The following is a 21,750-nucleotide window of genomic DNA, read 5'->3' as shown; positions in this document are numbered from 1 at the left end:
AGATATTGAGAACAGCTGACTTGTACCTAGGCATTGACAGCCAGCAATCGGGCTAAGGAATAAAGCTACCCTAAACTTTCTTCCAATTTCACACAGAGAAGAGTTACCTACACATCATACCAAGGTGACATGCCTTCATACTCAAAGTGTCAGATTTAATCTAACCAAAAACACTGTTAAAAATGTTGACGTTTTCTTGTTGAAAATAAACAAAATACCAATTTTACATTTAGCGGAGAAGTATGGAGGTTTTAGTACCTAGATCTAAAAAACCTATACATTGCAGATACACAGTCACCAAGGTAACCCAATAAATAGTACTGTAACTTCACAGTAACCTTGGCAACAGAAGCAATTGAGTGACACAGATCCTGCTGACATGATACATTAATCAATCATGCATTTCATAACAGCATGTAGTTTAAGACTTAACCTACAATTTACTAAGTCACCCTCAAAATGGACTATTAAGGGTTTTTTTACCCATAGGTGAGGGGTATTTTCCTTTTCACAAAATCCTCATTACAATAATTCACTGGAAGGAAGGGAGTGGTTCTCTGCTATAAAAAAGCTAAGCTATGAACATATTCACATTAACATAGGGTGACCAGACACTACAGTGTGCCCAGGATTGTCCCGGGTTCAAGCTGGGTGTCCCAGGTCCTGACAAATATCTGTAAAACATTAAAATGTCCCGGTTTCCAACATTCACTACCAAATTGTCCCGGTTTTCACCACAATAGTGTAATGTTTCCACATATGAGATAGAGCCAAACAAACAACTGTGTAGAACTGCGTAGGAAAGCAACAATTCTCATCAAAGCTCAAAGTGCCCCCCCCCCCGCTCCACCAACCACAAGCACGCGTGTATGCTGTGCGGTTACACAAGGGTCCTGGTTTGGGGGTTTGAAAATGTGGTCACCCTACACTAACACTCATGAAGATTGTTGAAGATTGTGTAGAAGGTTACTTTCTAAACACAATTTGTGATTATTAGTCAAATTCCAACAAAATATTCTGAACATATTTACAAAATGTTAAGGATCTCTTTGCTTAGGTTACCTAATGATGCAATGCCAAAGATGAAACTCCTGTAAATGGATCACTAGAATATTCCATATTAGCTGGGATCCAATGATGCAAGAACGCTCCTGTAAATGGATCACTAGAATATTCCATATGAGCTGGGATCCAATGATGCAAGAACAATCCTGTAAATGGATCACTAGAAAATTCCATATGAGCTGAGATCCAATGATGCAAGAACACTCCTATAAATGGATCACTAGAATATTCCATATGAGCTGGGATCCAATGATGCAAGAACCCATCTTTCACTGTTTTTCAAATGACCATTGGTCGCAAAAACGAATGATTGATAGGCAGTTAGGCTACACTTCAATTCATCCATTATTAAGTTACATTGTGATACATTTAGAAATTAGTGAACAGCTATTTATAACCATATTCAGTAAAGCATGAATAATTGAGATTATCTCCTGTGCAATAGACTAACTGCTAAAATTGAGGTGTATGAAACCAATTATTGAAACCTTCAGGCATAACCTGTTACTGCTGTTCGTACATATTTGTGTCTCCAGATTAGCCTACTAAACTGTATTAGATATGAATAAGACCGTGTTATGTATGCATACTAATCATCTAGTTTTTCCAACCGTATATGTAATCTGACTACAATATGTTGCTAATAACATAGAACTGTTTGTAATCCATGAACCCATTACTCCCAAAGACACTCATCACATTCCTTGCTAATACTGCATTACTGTTTATTACCTAGAGGTCATTTGGAAAAAGTAAGTACACCCCCTGGAAAAAAAATGTTCATACATATTTGGACATGTGAATGTATCTGAGGTATTTCCATTCAATGACCAAGATGGCATTCCAGGCCGTGTCCTCAGGGGGTGCACAGACCAGCTGGCGGAGGTTTCACCTCTATATTCAACCTCTAACTGACTATGTCTGCAGTCCACACCAGCTTCAAATGGGCCACCATTGTCCCTGTACTAAAGAAACCTTCCATCACCTGCCTGAATGACTACCGCCTTGTAGCACTGACCATCATCATGAAGTGCTTCAATCGGCTGGTCAGAACCCACATCTGCTCAGACCCTGAGCACTGGAGCTCTACAGGGCTACGTACTGAGTCCCCTCCATGTTCACACATGACTGCCTGGCCACACAGCTCCGACGTCATTCTTAAGTTTGCAGACCACACCACCATCCCGGGTCTCATCATCAACAACAATGAGAGCACTTACAAAAAGGAGGTAAGTGATTTGACTACATGGTGCCAAGACAACAACCACTGTCTCAACTTCTGCAAAACTAATGAGATGATCGTAGACTTCAGGAAGGGGCAGGGGGGGGGTCATGCCCCCATACACATCGATGGAGCTTAAGGTGAGAGAGAGTCTCTGAATTCAAGCTCCTCTGTGTGTTCATAAAAGATGAAGTCATCTGGTCCAGGCAAGCAGACTTGGCAGTAAAAACGGCCCAAAATCGCTTACACTTCCTGAGGAGACTCAAGATGTTTGGCATATCTGCAAAAACCCTCATCAACTTTTACAGGTGCACTATTGAGAGCATCCTCGCAGAAATATTTAATCTTTCTTTCATATTGTCCAAATACCCCTTTTCTAAACTCCTTGAAATTGCTTCCAGTTTACATTGTTATGTATATAATGTTTTCAATTTATTTTATTTTGCTTTATATTTTACATATGTCGTGTGACAAATCTGTCACAAGACAAATCTGTGAATATTCCAAGCATGAAATTATTATTTATTTTTTATTCAACTTGTGAATTATATTGAGTTTAACTATGTTCCTCTTACATCTGTTGTCACATGAAAAGAAATCACAATGAATTATGACTATTCATAATTTCAAATAGTCCACTACAATAACTATTCCCTTGTACCATAGTTTATAGAAAGACCCATGAACTACAGTGTCTAGCAATACCTCCAATTATAAGAACTCACAAAAAAGCACTAGACTTCAGCAGATCCGTAGCTGCATGATATCTGTCAGAATATTTAATGCACAATCAAGTCAATAATACTGAAGAGTATGACATGAAATATAAAGCAAGTGTCACTTTCTCACCAGACAGCATTCTCCTCAAACACCCACTCAAACCATAGAGACATCTGCTCTGCTGCAGCCTACTCTCTAGTCTCTACGAAACATCAGTGAAATGCCACAAATCCACTATCCTCCAGCTGGGGTGGAGGGGGGTCTGAGATACTGCACGAGATGTTTCTATGGTTACAATGGCCCGTATTAATAACAGATCTTTACCCATGGAGACTGGACAGACGTGTATGCACCTCGGAAGATTCAGGCGATCCAAACCACGTTGTTACACCTTCACAGAGGTTACCTTCAGAAGTACAACACAGACGTCATAAATTGTAAGAATGGTTTCGAGCTTTTTAGCTAGATTTTAAAGATATCAATCACCGGTAATAAGAAATAGCTAGTTAGCAAAACCACGTATCGAGATATCAATTATTGACATGAATGCCAAAGTAACGTAACGAAGCTACTGACTGTACTGACATGTATGCTCACTTATCGATGCATCTCTTAGTCAGTGTATAAACTCTCTACCCAGGGTTCAGCAGCCTATGTTTGAAGCTACTCACGTTGTTCAGTTTCCAAATTATTTCGTCAGATGTTATAGCTTTTTGCATAATACATATATATAGCACATTCAAAATAATTGTTAAATTAAAATCGTAATCTATGCCTTGTTGCCAAATCTCACACGCTCAAATATACTCCATGTACGCCGCCATTTGTTTTGAAAAAAACTTTATTGACAGCTTCGTTTTAGAACAGTTTAACAGATTGGGTTGGTTTGTACTGCTAATGTAAAGACAAATACTAATTATTTCCGTGTGCTTGTTAATGACAGTAAAATTGCAATTATTTATCTGACAGTGTGTCTCTGCTGCTGTTAGGGTTAGGGTTATTGTGTGTGCGTGTTGTTGACGAAACTATATAACGGACAGAAATGACCACGAACTGTGCTAAGATCAGAAACATTTGGCTACTGTAGTGGGGGCATATAGTTTCTGTCCTTATTTCTTTAAAGCATGCTTAGAGGGGGTGTATGATTTTTACTGTAATACAAGCATAAATGAACAAAATACATCTGCATTTAAAGTTAAAAAAAATATATAGTTTTGAGTGCTTGATATATTCCCCATTTAACCTTTCTCATTGGTCAGGCTCAGTTTCCACTGGCTTGCAGTCTCTTCATGCTCGCTTTACTTGAAGTACTATCTATCCCCCCCACCCTAAACCACCTGTGGCTAGGTAATACTATTCTGGTCTTGCTTAATAATAATAATATACTGGACTTTTAAAGGACCCAAAGTCTTTTTACAAAGTAGCAAGTACAAAAAACAAAAAAAAGACAGGAGTCAAAACTAAATCAGCACAACAAAAGATAAGCAAACATGAACATGAATCAGAGGGAGGGGCTAAAGGTATGCCTTTTGGAACAGATGGGGCTTAAGGCAGTCCTGAAAGATGTTGAGTCACTGATGGTCGCTGGAGCTTGGACATGGGGATGTTGGCCTGCTGTAGTGGAACGGAGTGAGTATGAGGGTTAGTAGGGAAACTGGTCAGAAAGGTAGGGAGGGGCGAGGTGGTGGAGGGCTTGGTAAGTTAGTAAGAGGATTTTGCAATCAATGCATTGGGAGACAGGGAGCTTGTGGACTTTACACAGTATAGGGGTGATGTGCTGCCAGGCTAGTCTGGATGAGAAGTTGGGTTAGATAGTTTGGAGCTTTTGGAGGGGTGCAGAGTTGATGACGCATAGTGGAGAGTTGTAGTAGGAGAGGAGATTAATGTGTGTATAAGGTTTTCAGCAATGTAATGGGAGTGGGAATTTGGCAATGTTGCAGAGGTAGAAGAATGAAGATTTGACATTCTATCTCATGCAATGATTGAAGAAGAGGGCAGTCAGGCGCTTCAGGAGATGGTGAAGCTGCTTTAGGACACAGAGCTCAGGGGTAAACCAAAGGGAAATAGAAGAGAAAGAAACAGGTTTTATTTGGAGAGGGGCAGAGTGTAGAAAAATAAAGATATAGCAATGTTGAACTGGTTAGCTAGTTCATCTGGTGAGTTAGGGGCATGGTTTGGGGCAGAGCAGATGGCATCAGAGGTGGAGAAATTTGACAGCTTTGATGTTTCACAAACAGATGAGTAGTTTGTCAAGCCACTTTTTTGCAGAGCCTAAAATGCCGCCAATCTGACATTGTCATCAATAATTTGGTGTCTTTTTTAGATATGGAAGGTACATATACAGCAATAGATGTAGTCTACTTCCCTTCAATTCTGCCTCATAAAATGTGTCTATTGGCCAGAAATAACCAAAACAAAGGCACAGTCTGACTACACTGCTCAGAAAATGTGGGGAATACATAATCATCACAGTGTAACACCAAGTCAAATACATTTCAGGGATATCAATCTGTCCAGTTAAGAAGCATAAGCGATTGTGAATCAATGTCTCCTGGTTTGGTGTAAATGAAAGTGAAAACAGGTGCACTGGAGGGGCAACAGCAACACAACCCCCAAAAAGGGAATGGTTTTGCAGGTGGTGGCCACAGACAATTGCTTTCTCCTTATCATTCCTGACTAATTCTTCTCTAGTTTTGCATTTTGCTAGTGTCCTTGTCACTACTGGTAGCATGAGGCAGTACCTGCAGCCCATTCAGCTTGCACATGCAGTCCAGCTCCTCCAGGATGGCACATCCATACGTGCCGTCACAAGAAGGCTTGCTGTGTCTCCCAGTGTCAAGAGCATGGAGGAGATACCAGGAGATGGGCCTTTACACAAGGAGAGTTGGACAGGGCTGTAGAAGGGCATCAACCCAACAGCAAGAGCGATATCTGCTCCTTTGTGCGAGGAAGAACAGGAGGAGCACTGCCAGAACCCTACAAAATGACCTCCAGCTGGATAATGGTGTGCATGTTACTGACCAAACTGTCAGAAACAGACTCCATGAGGGTGGAATGAGGGCCCAATGCCCTCTAGTGGGACCTGTGCTCACAGCCTAGCACCATGCAACTTGATTGGCATTCTCAAAGAGAACACAAGAATGGGCATGTCCGCCATTGGTTCCCTGTTCTCTTCACAGATGAGAGCAGGCTCACACTGAGCATGTGTGACAGACATGAAAGAGTCTGGAGACGCCGTGGTGAATGTTATGCTGCTGGCAACCTCATCCAGCGTGACTGGTTTGGCGGTGAGTCAGTGATGGTCTGAGGAGGCATATCTTTGGAGGGTCGCACAGACCTCCACGTACTAGCCAACAGTATGCTGACTGCTGTTAGGTACCAGAATGAAATCCTTAGACCCATCGTCAGAACTTACACTGGTGCATTGGGCCCTGGGTTCCTCTTAGTGCAGGACAATGGCCGCCCTCATGTAGCCTCATGTAGCCTCATGTAGCCTCATGTAGCATGCCAGAGTGTGTAGGCAGTTCCTGGATGATGAAGACATTGATACTATTGACTGGTTCTCACATTCCCCAGACCTGAATCCAATTGAGAACCTCTGGGATGTTAGGTGTCGTTGCATCTGACACTGCCAGGAAGTTCCACAGACTGTCCAAAAGGTAACTGATGCCCTGATCCAAGTCTGCGAGGAGATCCCCCAGGACACCAGCTGCCGTCTCATCAGGAGCATGCCCAGACATTGTCCGGAGTGCATACACGCATGTGGGCCATGCACACTACTGAGTCACATTATGAGAAGCCATGATGAAATTCAAGTTGGAACAGCCTGTGATTTCAATTGTTTACTTTGATTTTCGGTGTGAGTTTGAATCCAGCCCTCAATTGGTTGGTGATTTTGATTTCCATAGACAGTTGTTACGTCATTTTCTTCTCAACAAATTGTACAATGTACAGTAAAGATTTTAGTCATTAATGTATTTCGTTCATTGATACTTGATGTTATTAAAAATGTTTGGAGCAGTGTAAATAAAAACCAAGCTTGTTCCTAGTCCTCCATCTCTGCAGAAAGCTTTGTGCCGGAAGGTGATGTCCATCTGGTACATCCTTCACGTCATTCAAACTTCTTCCTTCTGAAATCCCATCTGCCACAATATACAGTATCTCACAAAAGTGAAATATTTGAGTATGTCTTTTCATGTGACAACACTGAAGAAATGACACTTTGCTACAATGTAAAGTAGTGAGTGTACAACTTGTACAGTGGATATACAAAGTCTACACACCCCTGTTAAAATGCCAGGTTTCTGTGATGCAAAAGAATGAGACAAAGATAATCATGTCAGAACTTTTTCCACCTTTAATGTGACCTATAACATGAACAATTCAATTCAACAAACTGAAATCTTTGAGGGCGGATTTTTTTCAAAACTTACAATAACCTAGTTGCTTAAGTGTGCACACCCTTAAACTAATACTTTGTTGAAGCACCTTTTGATTTTATTACAGCACAAGAGTGGCAATATTTGTCCACTCTTCTTTGCAGGAAATCTCCAAACCTGACAGATTGCGAGGACATCTCCTGTGCACAGGAGATGCCACCCAACAGATGTTCAATTGGATTCAGGTCTGGGTTCTGGCTGGGCCATTCCAAAACATTAATCTTCTTCTGGTGAAGCCATGCTTTTGTGGATTTGGATGTTTGCTTAGGGTCGTTGTCGTGCTGAAACTTCATCTTCAGCTTTCTAACGGACGACTGAAGGTTTTGTGCCAAAATTGCCTGGTATTTGGAACTGTTCATAATTCCCTCCACCCTGACTAAGGCCCGGTTCCAGCTGAAGAAAAACAGCCCCAAAGCATGATGCTGCACATGGTGTTTTTTGGGTGATGTGCTGTGTTGTTTTTGAGCCAAACATACCTTTTGGAATTATGTCCAAAAAGTTCAACCTTGTAAGAAAAGGCTTCCGTCTTGCCACCCTACCCCATAGCCCATTCATATGAAGAATATGGGAGATTGTTGTCTCATATAGCACACAGCCAGTACTTGCCAGAAATTCCTGCAGTTCCTTTAATGTTGCTGTAGGCCTCTTGGAAGCCTCCCTGATCAGTTTTCTTCTCTTTTTTCATCAATTTTGGAGGGACGTCCAGTTCTTGGTAATGTCTCTGTAGTGCCATATTTTCTCCACTTGGTGATGACTGTCTTCACTGTGTTCCATGGTATATCTAATGCTTTGGAAATTATTTTGTACCCTTCTCCTGACTGATATCTTTTAACTATGAGATCCCTCAAATGCTTTGGAAGCTCTCTGCAGACCATGGCTTTTGCTCTGAGATGAGTTTGAATGTGATGGGTTCATTCTGAACACGGCCACATCCCCAGTTGTAAGAGGGTGTGCGCACTTATGCAACCAGATTATTGTAAGGTTTTTATTTTTAATTTTTCCCCCTTGAAGATTTCAGTTTGTTTTTCAATTGAATTATTCACATTATCGGTCACATTAAAAGTGGAAAAAGTTCTGACATGATTTATCTTTATCTCATTCTTTTACCTCACAAAAACCTGCCATTTTAACAGGGGTGTGTAGACTTTGTATATCCACGGTATAACAGGTGTCCTGTGACCCGTTAGTGTTACAAGGTCTCAGGTGTGAATGGGGAGCAGGTGTGTTCAATTTGGTGTCATCGTTCTCACACTCCCTCATACTGGTCACTGGAAGTTCAACATGACAACTCATGGCAAAGAACACTCTCTGAAAAAATGAATTGTTGCTCTACATAAAGATGACCTAGGCTATAAGAAGATTGCCTAGACCCTCAAACTGAGCTGCCGCACGGTGGGCAAGACCATGGAGTGGTTTAACAGGACAGGCCTCACAATGGTCGACCAAAGAAGTTGAGTACATGTGCTCAGCGTCATATCCAGAGGTTGTCTTTGGGAAATAGACATATGAGTGCTGCCAGCATTGCTGCAGAGGTTGAAGGGGTGGGGGGTCAGCCTGTCAGTGCTCAGACCATATGCCGCACACTGCATCAAATTGGCCTGCATGGCTGTCGTCCCAGAAGGAAGCCTCTTCTAAACATGATGCACAAGAAAGCCTGCAAACAGATTGCTGAAGACAAGCAGACTAAGGACATGGATTACTGGAACCATGTCCTGTGGTCTGATGAGACCAAGATAAACGTATTTGGTTCAGATGGTGTCAAGCGTGTGTGGCGGCAACAAGGTGAGGAGTACAAAGACAAGTGAGTCTTGCCTACAGTGAAGCATGGTGGTGGGAGTGTCATGGTCTAGGGCTGGATGAGTGCTGCAGGCACTGGGGAGCTACAGTTCCATGAATGCCAACATGTACTGTGACATACTGTAGCAGAGCATGATCCCCTCCCTTTGGAGACTGGGCCACAGTGCAGTATTCAAACATGACGACGACCCCAAACACACCTCCAAGTTGACCACTGCCTTGCTAAAGAAGCTGAAGGTAAAGGTGATGGACTGGCCAAGCATGTCTCCAGACCTAAACGCTATTGAGCATCTGTGGGGCATCCTCAAACAGAACGTGGAGGAGCGCAAGGTCTCTAACATCCACCAGCTCTGTGATGTTGTCATGGAGAAGTGGTAGAGGAATCCAGTGGCAACTTAAGAAGCTCTGGTGAACTCCATGCCCAAGGGTTAAGGCAGTGCTTGAAAATAATGGTGGCCACACAATTATTGACACTTTGGGCCCAATTTTCACTTAGGGGTGTACTCACTTGTGTTGCCAGCAGTTTAGACATTAATGGCTGTGTCTTGTGTTATTTTGAGGGGACAGCAAATGTACAATGTTATACAAGCTGTACACGCACTACTTTACATTGTATCAAACACTGAACACTGTCATTTCTTCAGTGTTGTCACATGAAAGAATATACTCAAACATTTACAAAAATGTGAGGGGTGTACTCACTTTTGTGAGATACTGTATGTTTAAGTTGCCCATGCCACCAACATTGTGGTAAACAATTCTATGTATAAATGACAACCATATAAAATATTGCCGATATCTTTCCTGAAACAATGCAAAAACCATCCCACATTTTCGGTGCGAAAGGAGTATCAGAGTTATGGAGTATACATGAGTGGAGAGAAAAATTCTGGATTTTCTGGTCAAACAGAGGGAATGATTTGGAGAAAATTTGAGTTTGGTTTAGGTCAATAGAACAGACAATTTACACATTCTAACATCTAATGACAGTATCAGCAATGTGTTTCTAGACCTTCCATATTCTCACGTGTTAGAAACCTCAGTGATGACTTGGTGAACTCTTATTTACCTCATGAAATTACCCCCTCTCACTGTCCGTAGGCCTTCACCTGATGACAACTACAAATGTAATGCCAGCGTACAATACAATGGAACTCACAAAAGATCCTTGAAAAAACGTTAAAAAGGAAACATCCCAATCAAACCTTAATGTTTGGCCACCTTGTAGGTGACATTTCTATTTATTTTCTAAAAAAAGTATACATGATAAATTAATGGGCATGAAGGGATATGAGGGATATACCAGCAGTAATTGCAACATCATTAATATACACAGAGAATAAGGTTGGCCAAGGTATCAAACCTTAAAGAACACCCATGGATACCACCAGAGGTGTAGACAGCAGGCCCTCAGATTTGACACTTTGTACCACGGTCAGAGAAAATGTTTTCAAACCAGACTAGACAGTCCTCTGAGAACCCGGCCTGGATTGCTGAGCCTGTTAATAAAAACAGCAACACAAAACTTTTTTCTATAGAAGATATTAAGTCATGTATGACTATTAGAGATGCTAAGATGCACCAGTAGCCAGCTCTGAAGCCACCACTGCACAGAAAATACACAGCTCTGGAAAGAATTAAGAGACCACGCCTATTTTTTCTTATATCAGCATCTTTACATGTATGGCAGCCATTCCATTCCAGTGTCTGTTAAATTCCAGCACAGGCACACCTCATTTTACTTAATGAGGTACTGATTAGGTGATTACCTGAACCAAATCTAATTTAACGAGGAAAAGTATAAAAACCACTGCTGTGGTCATCACTATCCTCTTGCAATAGGACCAGCTGGATGGCAAAAACAGTGCAAGTAGTACCCCAAAATTACTATTCAGCATGACAAAAGAGTTGAAAAGAAAAAAAGAAGGGTTCAATTGTGGCTTTACTGGCAGAGGGATACAGTGAGCGTCAAGTTGCTTCCATCCTGAAAATTTCAAAGACGGCGGTTCATAAGAACCAGGTCAAGCAACAGACATTGGGAACAACAAAGCCACAGACTGGCGGAGGGCAAAAACGTCAACTCATTTGAATGTCACTCAACAACTGTAGGATGACATCAAGTTAGCTACAAAAAGAATGGCAAACAGCAGCTGGGGTGAAGTTCACAGCGAGTACAGTTCGATACATTCTCCTAGGGGCAGGGTGAAGCCGTGTAATGCTAGAAAAAAGCCCTTCATCAATGAGAAGCAAAGAAGAGCCAGGCTAAAGTTGGCAAAAGACCATTAGGATTGGACCGTAGAGGAATGGAGTAAGGTCATCTTCTCTGACAAGTCAAATTTTCAGCTTTGCCCAACACCTGGTCGTCTAATGGTTAGATTGAGAGCTGGAGAGACCTACAAGCCACAGTGTCTCACACTGATCGGTGATGATCTGGGGATGCTTCAGCAAGGCTGGAATCAGGCAGATTTGTCTTTGTGAAGGATGCATGAATCAAGCCATGGACAAGGTTACCCTGGAAGAACACCTTCTGCTCTAACAATGTTCCCCAACTCTGGGAATTGTTTTTTCCAGCAGGACAATGCTCCATGCCACACAGCCAAGTCAATTAAGATGGGGATGGATGACCACCAGATCAAGACCCTGTCATGGCCAGCCCAATCTCCAGACCTGAACCCCATTGAAAACCTCTGGAATTTGATCAAGAGGAAGGTGGATGGTCAAAGCCATCAAACAAAATCAAGCTACTTCAATTTTTGTGCCAGAAGTGGCATAAAGTCACAAAGCTTTCTACAAATAAATACTCTAAATTACAATATTTTTATTTGGAATTTGGGAGTAATGTTGTAAGTAGTTTATAGAATAAAACAAGTCTTTATTTTACTCAAACACATACCTATGAATAGTAAAACCATAGAAACTGATAATTTTGCAGTGGTCTCTTAATTTTTTCCATAGCTGTATAGACATTTGAAAAATCTGTTTTGATTTTGATGATTTTCCAGTTGATGATTTTGTGAAACAACTTAGCTTTCGTTTTTGTATTCTGTTCTGATGATGGTCTACTCTTTCCTTTGATGCTCTTTTCTCCAGACAATTCATTCTTTAAAAAGTATTATGAATGCATTTTTGGTTATTATCATAGGTGTATTTAATGATCTGGGCAGGCAATCCAAACCTATTCGCAAGCATGGCTATCCAAAACTTTTCCATGCCTTTTTTTTGTAGATAACTATGTACAACAGTATTAATGTCAAATGTATTACCTATTTTGGAGGCATAACCCTTAGCAATAGGTTTATAAATAGCCTGTTTAACAGCTTTTATAGTGGTCAAACTCTGTCTGCATCTCCAGCGCAAACACTCATTGGACCTGGTCAACAATTGCAGTAAACTAATATATAGTGGGGAGAACAAGTATTTGATACTCTGCCGATTTTGCAGGTTTTCCCACATACAAAGCATGTAGAAGTATGTAATTTTTATCATAGGTACTCTTCAACTGTGAGTGGCGGAATCTAAAACAAAAATCCAGAAAATCACATTGTCTGATTTGTAAGTAATTAATTAGCATTTTATTGCATGACATAAGTATTTGATACATCAGAAAATCTGAACTTAATATTTGGTACAGAAACCTTTGTTTGCAATTACAGAGATCATACATTTCCTGTAGTTCTTGACCAGGTTAGCACACACTGCAGCAGGGATTTTGGCCCACTGCGCCATACAGACCTTCTCCAGATCCTTCAGCTTTCGGGGCTGTCGCTGGGCAATACAGACTTTCAGCTCCCTCCAAAAAATGTCTATTGGGTTCAGGTCTGGAGACTGGCTAGGCCACTCCAGGACCTTGAGATGTTTCTTACGGAGCCACTCCTTAATTGCCCTGGCTGTGTGTTTCAGGTCGTTGTCATGCTGGAAGACCCAGCCATGACCCATCTTAAACGCTCTTACTGAGGGAAGGAGGTTGTCTCGCGATACATGGCCCCATCCATCCTCCCCTCAATACGGTGCAGTCGTCCTGTCCCCTTTGCAGAAAAGCGTCCCCAAAGAATGATATTTCCACCTCCATGCTTCACGGTTGGGATGATGTTCTTGGGGTTGTACTCATCCTTCTTCTTCCTCCGAGTGGAGTTTAGACCAAAAAGCTCTATTTATTTCTCATCAGACCACATGACCTTCTCCCATTCCTCCTCTGGATCATCCAGTTCGTCATTGGCAAACTTCAGACGGGCCTGGACATGCGCTGGCTTGAGCAGGGGGACCTTGCGTGCGCTGCAGGATTTTAATCCGTGACGGGCTAGTGTGTTACTAATGGTTTTCTTTGAGACTGTGGTCCCAGCTCTCTTCAGGTCATTGACCAGGTCCTGCCGTGTAGTTCTGGGCTGATCCATCACCTTCCTCATGATCATTGATGCCCCACGAGGTGAGATCTTGCATGGAGCCCCAGACCGAAGGAGATTGAGCATCATCTTGAACTTCTTCCATTTTCTAATAATTGCGCCAACAGTTGTTGCCTTCTCACCAAGCTGCTTGCCTATTGTCCTGTAGCCCATCCCAGCCTTGTGCAGGTCTACAATTGTATCCCTGATGTCCTTACACAGCCCTCTGGTCTTGGCCATTGTGGAGAGGTTGGAGTCTGTTTGATTGAGTGTGTGGACAGGTGTCTTTTATACAGGTAAAGAGTTCAAACAGGTGCAGCTAATACAGGTAATGAGTGGAGAACAGGAGGGCTTCTTAAAGAAGAAATAATAGGTCTGTGAGAGCCGGAATTCTTACTGGTTGGTAGGTGATCAAATATTTATGTCATGCAATAAAATGCAAATTAATTATTTATAAATCATACAATGTGATTTTCTGGATTTTTGTTTTAGATTATGTCTCTCACAGTTGAAGTGTACCTATGATAAAAAATTACCTCTACATGCTTTGTAAGTAGGAAAACCTGCAAAATCTGCAGTGTATCAAATACCTGTTCTCACCACTGTAAACTTTACCAACAGAACTTGGGCAATACAGTCATTGTTTTGCAGATAAAGTTTAAGCCTAATTCTAGACAAAAAAAAGGAGCTCAATGCAAGATCATTTAGATTGATTTGTTTAATCCAAGACTAGGCATAATCTGTCTGCAAAACCTGCCCTTAAAGTTTGAAAACATCTAGTCACATCCATAAACCTGCAAGCATTTCCAGTGAGGAGGAATGTTGCGTCCACTTGGTGATGGTTTAAGCAGTGTCCTTTTTTGGTCCACGGTTCTCCCGGCTGCCCTGAACCCCTAGAACTGTGTAGAATGCGTTGGTGTCCATGCAATAGAAAGCAAAATTGATCTGACTTCAGCCAGTTAGTATTGTGGGAAGGAGAGAACTATGTCATGCTTTGCTGACTACTTGTTCGCAAAGTGTCCGCTGCGTTCTCTGTGCCCGGATCTGATGTTTTTATTTTGCATGGCCAGCTGGCATTTCAGCAGTCATAATTTCAGCAACATTTCTCACTTTATTCATGATTTTTTATTTGGTAGTCATCCATTATTTTGACAGTCTTTCTAGCTAGCATCCACTGCCTACACAACACATACACGCCTCATACACTTCTGTCTGTCCCCATGGACGGCATTCACTAGATCTAGTCAACCACCTAGAACACAAACTGAAGGGGGTTTAAATACATTAAACCTTTAATCGCATGACCTTTCAATTAACAACTTAAATTAAGTGTTGGGTTAAACATGCCAATAATCACACATCTGACATGTACAGAATATTACTGGGTTGTGTGGTTTTCCTAAGATGGATACACAAACTGTAATCTCTAACTATAAAAGGACTGCATGAATAAAGATTTATAAAGATAAACATCAACATGTTACCTGAACATGAAACAAAAACAAGGAATGATAATAGTAATTATTACTAGAGTAACACCCATGCATATCAGCCATAACAACAACACCTACTGAAACATAGTAACCTCGGCAACACCAGTCCCTGATATAATGTAAAGTCAACACCAGCTTCTGACTTCCAATCAGTAGGACTGTATTACCTTACCTATCAAACCACCAACTTAAGCATTTGGTTTATTTTATTCATTGCTGCGCCAGACCTGAGATGTTCAGAGTTGGACAGCTCTGCTCGTTACCGTAGCAACCCTTTTATCTCTACACCAGATTGTTTTTGTTCAGGATTTAGATTTGTGGACAGCTACCACAAAAGCTGTACTCAAACTTCAGAGTGCAAAGTCACTTTGTGATATGAACACTAGAAAGCCTTCAGTTAAGTCTTGCTGTAGCACAAACATTTTTATGTTGACTTCTTTTGAATCCATCTCCATATGCATGCAAGACATTAGATTTAGCAGAGATGAGCTGTCATATACTCAGAGGAACTGATCCTCTGAACAGGCACCTTTGACCTGATTGACTTGCAGAGAAAGGGAAGGACTATGTACAGGAATAGGGAGAAATAAGTAAGAGATCGAGAGCAGTAGGTGGTGGTGGGCTGTAGTTGAGTAGCAGGGATAGCAAGTGGCAGAAGAACATGACAGGAACTACAGGCTCTGTAATATGCAGATTTCTTTTGTCAATGTGCAAAACTAAACCTGGGGTGCCATGGTCTCTCTTCATTTCTCGAGAGCACAACAGTTAGCATATGGGCGTGCCTTATACAGGTAGATTGAATAAAAAGGGAAAAAAGGACAGTAAATAATATTAATAAAATAAAATGTAGCTATTGATAACAGACATTTTAAGAGACAGTTAATTTAGGGATAGCTCCCTTCATTAACTGATCACTAGTTAATGAATGAATGAAGCACCCATAAGTAAGTTTATGTCCTTGATAATTTCATGAATGACAAAACTGACCCGAGGGCTCTTGTTAAAATCAGAATTGTGTATTTCTCTATCACTGGATCATTTTGTAGGCGTAAAAAAACAGGCCTATAGGATGATTAGGACAACATCTGGATTTATTTCAGTTCTTAAGATAGACAAGAGATTATATTTGAAATATTGAGAATAGGATTGGTTCGCCTGAGGTTCGCTAATCCTAAAGTAAATCTCTATTTAATGTTGTGGTCCAATACAGTCCCTTAGCTAATGAAAAGAAAGATCTCAACACAGTATGAGGGAGTATTGTGGGCTCTTCCTGGACTCCGGATATATAATGCCTTGCAAAATTACTCACAAATTCCCAAATGTTACTGAATTACAAAGGGTCCACTGAGATTTTCTTTGTTATTTTTTTTGTTATTTTAGCACTTTTTAAATCAGAATTAGTAAACTGATGCAGCTTCCATTTCCTGATTATTGATCCAACTTTGCTCACTGGAATATCCAAACAGTTTTTTGTACCATTTTCCTAATCTATGCATGTGTGTTAATTAATCTCGAACTTGTATAGAGTGCTATTTGGATTTATTTTTCCTTCAGATTCACAGACCAATGATTTTTCAACAGTGGGGCTTTTATGTTATAGCAACTTTAATGGTTCACAGGGGTTGAACCTGTGGCAAGGTAACTGTGCCTTTATTAAGGACTTCTTTCATCTGCGTAAACTGCGAGCTTAGAATGTTTTTTTCTTATGATTCTGAATTTGTATGTCTGCAATCAAGATATAGATCATGACCAATGCAGGGAAACAAAACAACAATTAATTCAACCACAATTACTCTTTAAAGAGCTAATGACTGCCAGCTTTAATCAGTTCTCTTTCTTTGAATTGAATTTCAGACATTATTTCACTGCTGCAGGTTTTCAAACTAAAGTCGTCTCCAAGCCGCCAAGTCCCCCATCCACCCACACCCCATCCTACATCTATCCCTCTCTGCTGCCTCTCAGACTCAAGCATGATAAAAAACCAATAGTAATCAGTCCTTCTCGCTCTGTTTTGAAGGCGATTACATTTCACACACAGATGCACAGAACCATATAGCTAACGACGACATGGCATTGGAGAGCGCTCCTCTGAGGCTAGGGGTAAAGATGTGATGAAGGGTGTGGGGGCTGGATCTAAAATACATTTAATGCAGTTATTATCCATGGATCATGACTGCATGTGCTGCAAGAGGAATTGAATAATTCTATGTATTTGTATGTTTGGGGTTGTGTCTTGTTTCTTAAAACCCCTTACTTGTTTCAGTGAGGAGCAAAAAAGTTTCATGATACTGTTAAGAGTTCCTGCCGAAGCTGAGCCATCTTCTTCAGTGAATGAAATCCTGTCTTAAGTCATTAGTCCACAAACACAAAATAAATGGATTTGACAGTAATTTTATTTTAATTTATTGTACAGCCATAACCGTTATACTGTCATTGTTGTATAGCCATAACATGGTTATACTGTCATTGTTCCAGTCCAAAGATCGTCGTGAAAATGAAACCACAATCATAACCTGTATTTTTTCGGGAGCAAACTACCATAAACACTGGAAGGCCATTAAACAGTAACATTCTCTTTACATTGTCATTTAACTTTTTGTGTTAAATCACAATGTTTTTTTGTTAAAGAAAAAAAGAAATAAGAGGTGTACTTATCTTCCGCACAGCAATGTAATTGTATCATTTCTTGTAGTTGTTTCTGAGCAAGTATGTTAACAGCAAGATCAGATTTATTTTTGAAGGTGTACATTGGGGCAATTGAGTTTGTGGGCCCTGTCCACCTCTCCACCACTCAATATACACTGCCATACAAACATTTGGGGTCACTTAGATAAGCTAATCTTTTGTCCATTCAAATATTGATCAGAAGAATTCATGGTGAATACTGAAGAAAACTATAATTGCGCAAGGGCTTCACATACTTTCAAACAGACTTCTATTTACCTGCCATTATTGTGATTGAACAATAAGTGACACATAAAAGAAAATACAAAAAAGAAAACTGCTACAAAACATGACCATTCATATTTTTTAATATTTAAATGAGCAGGCTTAATCCACCAATGATGTCAACTTAGAAAATACGTTTGTGTTGAATAGTTTTGTTTAAAATGCTTAATTATTATATAGGAGACTGCGAAAACACCCCACATAGTGTTTTACAGTGTATTCTCTCTTTAATAATCACTAAATAATCACTAAATCACTCCACTTCTAAATCATCCCTCATCTCAATATGTAAATCTCAGCTGGTTATGTTGTCCTTCTGAGTCACACTGGTGACGGGCCAAAAGACTTGGTGGAATTAAAATCAAATTCAAAGTGAAAACAATCATGGGACTCAGAAGGACCACAAGTGTAAGATCATGGAAGATGTGCACAAATACATTGTATAGCTAATATCGAATAAGGCAGGATGTCTGTGTGAACCTGTGGCACCAAGTTATAGTGCCTGTCTGCCCCTTACACACAGAGAATGGATGAGAGACAGACCAAGCCATGAAAAGGTCTTTTAGCAAGGTTTCTGTAAAAAGACACACATTTGGAGAAAATGAATCTTTTATACATTCTGCTTTGACATGAGAGACTTTTATCTCCGTCCCATTAGCATTTTTGGTGCTGAGCAATTTACATTTTTATAGCATAATTAATTAACAAAAAAGTCATTTACATTTCCGCTCCATTCACCAGGCACATTGTCTGGCGTGTATATGATATTTGATATTTGTGGCAGTATCTTTTATTTTAGTTTGTTTGTGTCACTGTGTTTGTGTGTGTCGAAAAGTTTGTTAAGCAGTGTGTTTGCATATCGAGGAGCATGTAGAATGTGTGGTCATTTTTTCATAACATTTCTGGAATAGAACACGCCTTGATTAACAACAAGGGAGAAATAGAGGTGCTTTCTGGTGCAAATTGAGGCCAGAGGCTACTTCTTTTCTTTTTTTTTTCTTCAGCTGGTGCTCACATCAAAAGGCTGGAGGCAGTCCTTCTCAGCAAATTAAACCATTTATACTAAGGAGCTCAAAGGGTAATATAATTCATACAAGTATCATTTATTTTCTCATTCAAACATGAAAGAGAGAATGTGGCATTATTGTTTTGCCTTTTTCCCTGTTAAGTTGATAACTTTGTGATGGTTCACCATGTAACGCCGGGCTTGTGTCTTCTGAAAAAGGCTCTTACGGTGATAACACTTTTCTGGCTTAAACATGAAAGCTTAGGATTAGAAATGCCCCATATGTCTTTAGCTTTAGTGTATTTGACACTGCCATGAATGATGTCATATGTGTTATGTGAGATGCAATATGTTGACAAGTCAAGTTATCAGGGCCATTTTTTTCTTTCTCATTCAGCCAGGCTTTATGTCAGCCATGGGATTTACACAAAACATTTTAAATTAATCTTTGTGGCAAAGCAATTTGTGTGACTGTAATTTTATCAGATCTGTGAAAAAAAGTGTACAGAATGGCCCAGTAGCATTGGTTATGGCAAAATATATTTTATTTTTGCCGGACCGTGTAATTGAAGCCGGCCTAGAAGGGCGAATGTCTCTTACTGAGTGAGTTAGTGAGCGAGTGAGCAAGCAACTGACTGCCCATTGTTAAATAGCGTAGTGGTTAGAGAAGCTTCACCTGTAGCATACATGTGGGTGTGTCTGTGAGTGAACTAGCTTCATAACAGTGGGTAAGCTGTGAATAAAGATTTGAGCATAGTAAATCTGTTTGAAGGAACGTCAGATTATTACAATGGTTAAAATTGGAATAGAAATGGATTTTAATGGATTTTGACATTTTATAAATCTCTACTCAATTCATATGCCTCATTGATGTAATACTTACAACCTCATACAGCTCAGGGAATCCATCACTGCTACCAAAAGGGTTTACATTTTTTCATCTATCTTTTTAAAAGATGGATGTGGCCCGCATGCTTTGTGTTTTGCTGGCCGAATGGCGGGGGCCTCGACAACCCGATCCCTGGACACAGAAACTAGCTCTAGGGACGTGGAACGTCACCTCGCTGGCAAGGAAGGAGCCTGAGATCGTGCATGAGGTTGAAAGGTTCGGACTAGAGATAGTCGGGATCACCTCTACGCACGGCTTGGGATCTGGAACCACACTCCTTGAGAGAGGATAGACGACAATGACACCTGGAGGGGCGTGATTGGGAGGAACGGCCCCCCTGATCTGAACCCGGGTGGTGTTCAGTTATTGGACTTCTGTGCTAGTCACAGTTTGTCTATAACAAACACCATGTTCAAGCATAAGGGTGTCCATCAGTGCACGTTGCACCAGGACACCCTAGGCCGTAGGTCGATGATCGACTTTGTTGTCGTTTAATCTGACCTGAGGCCGTATGTCTTGGACACTCGGGTGAAGAGAGGGGCGGAGCTGTCAACTGATCACCACCTGATGGTGAGTTGGATCCGATGGCGGGGGAGGAAGCTGGACAGACTCGGCAGACCCAAGCGTACTGTAAGGGTCTGCTGGGAACGTCTGGCCGAGTCTCCTGTCAGCGAGATCTTTAACTCCCACCTCCAGCAGAGCTTTGACTAGATCCCAAGGGAGGCTGGAGATATTGAGTCCGAGTGGACCATGTTCTCCTCCGCCATTGTCGAAGCGGCCGCTCGGAGCTGTGGCCGTAAGGTCTCCGGTGCCTGTCGAGGCGGCAATCCCTGAACCCGGTGGTGGACACTGGAAGTTAGGGATGCCGTCAAGCTGAAGAAGGAGTCCTATCAGGCCTGGTTGGCTTGCCAGTACCCGTCAGCTGCCTCAGGAGTCCCACAAGCCAACCAGGCCTGATAGGACTCCTTCTTCAGCTTGACGGGTACTGGCAGTCCAAGCGGACTGCAGCCCGGGTGGTTGTGGAGGCAAAAACACGGGCCTGGGAGGAGTTCGGTGAGGCCATGGAGAAGGACTATCAGCTGGCCTCGAAGATATTCTGGCAAACCGTCCGGCGCATCAGGAGAGGGAAATAGTGCCCTACCAACGCTGTTTACAGTAGAGGTGGGCAGCTGTTGACCTCAACTGGGGATGTCGTCGGACGGTGGAAGGAGTACTTTGAGGATCTCCTCAATCCCGCCGTCACGTCTTCCATTGAGGAAGCAGAGGATGAGGGCTCAGAGGTGGACTCGTCCATCACCCGGGCTGAAGTCACAGAGGTAGTCAAGAAACTCCTCGGTGGCAAGGCACCAGGGGTGGATGAGATCCGCCCTGAGTACCTCAAGTCTCTGGATGTTGTGGGCCTGTTTTGGTTGACACGCCTGTGCAACATCGCGTGGCAGTCGGGGACAGTGCCTCTGGGATGGCAGACCGGGGTGATGGTCCCTCTTTTTAAGAAGGGGGACCGGAGGGTGTGTTCCAACTACAGGTGGATCACACTTCTCAGCCTCCCCGGGAAAGTCTATGCCAGGGTACTGGAGAGGAGAATACGGCCGATAGTAGAACCTCGGATTCAGGAGGAACAGTGTGGTTTTCGTCCGGGCCGTGGAACACTGGACCAGCTCTATACCCACTACGGGGTGCTGGAGGGTTCACAGGAGTTTGCCCAACCAGTCCATATGTGTTTTGTGGATTTGGAGAAGGCATTCGACTGTGTCCCTTGCGGCATCCTGTGGAGGGTGCTTCGGGAATATG

At 41.7% G+C, this 21,750-nt stretch overlaps 1 protein-coding gene across 3 annotated transcripts in view; it reads right to left on the bottom strand.

Moving 5' to 3' along the window:
- Positions 1-21,750, bottom strand: part of lars2 (leucyl-tRNA synthetase 2, mitochondrial) — an 89,877-nt gene that overhangs the window by 60,872 nt on the left and 7,255 nt on the right. For 2 of the 3 annotated variants that reach the window (XM_020041442.2, XM_010885154.3), the window contains exons 1-2: positions 3,679-3,823; positions 3,332-3,413 (exon numbers count right to left, since the gene is read on the bottom strand). The exons of the other annotated variant lie outside the window; for it this stretch is intronic. The gene's annotated coding sequence lies outside the window, so the exon portion shown is untranslated. Of the gene's footprint in view, positions 1-3,331; positions 3,414-3,678; positions 3,824-21,750 lie in introns of those variants that run through there. 3 annotated transcript variants of the gene reach the window in all.

The sequence above is a fragment of the Esox lucius genome, chromosome 20 (assembly GCF_011004845.1).
Source record: "Esox lucius isolate fEsoLuc1 chromosome 20, fEsoLuc1.pri, whole genome shotgun sequence".
In the NCBI taxonomy this organism is placed as follows: domain Eukaryota; kingdom Metazoa; phylum Chordata; class Actinopteri; order Esociformes; family Esocidae; genus Esox; species Esox lucius.
This window is presented reverse-complemented; position numbering and strand designations above follow the sequence as displayed.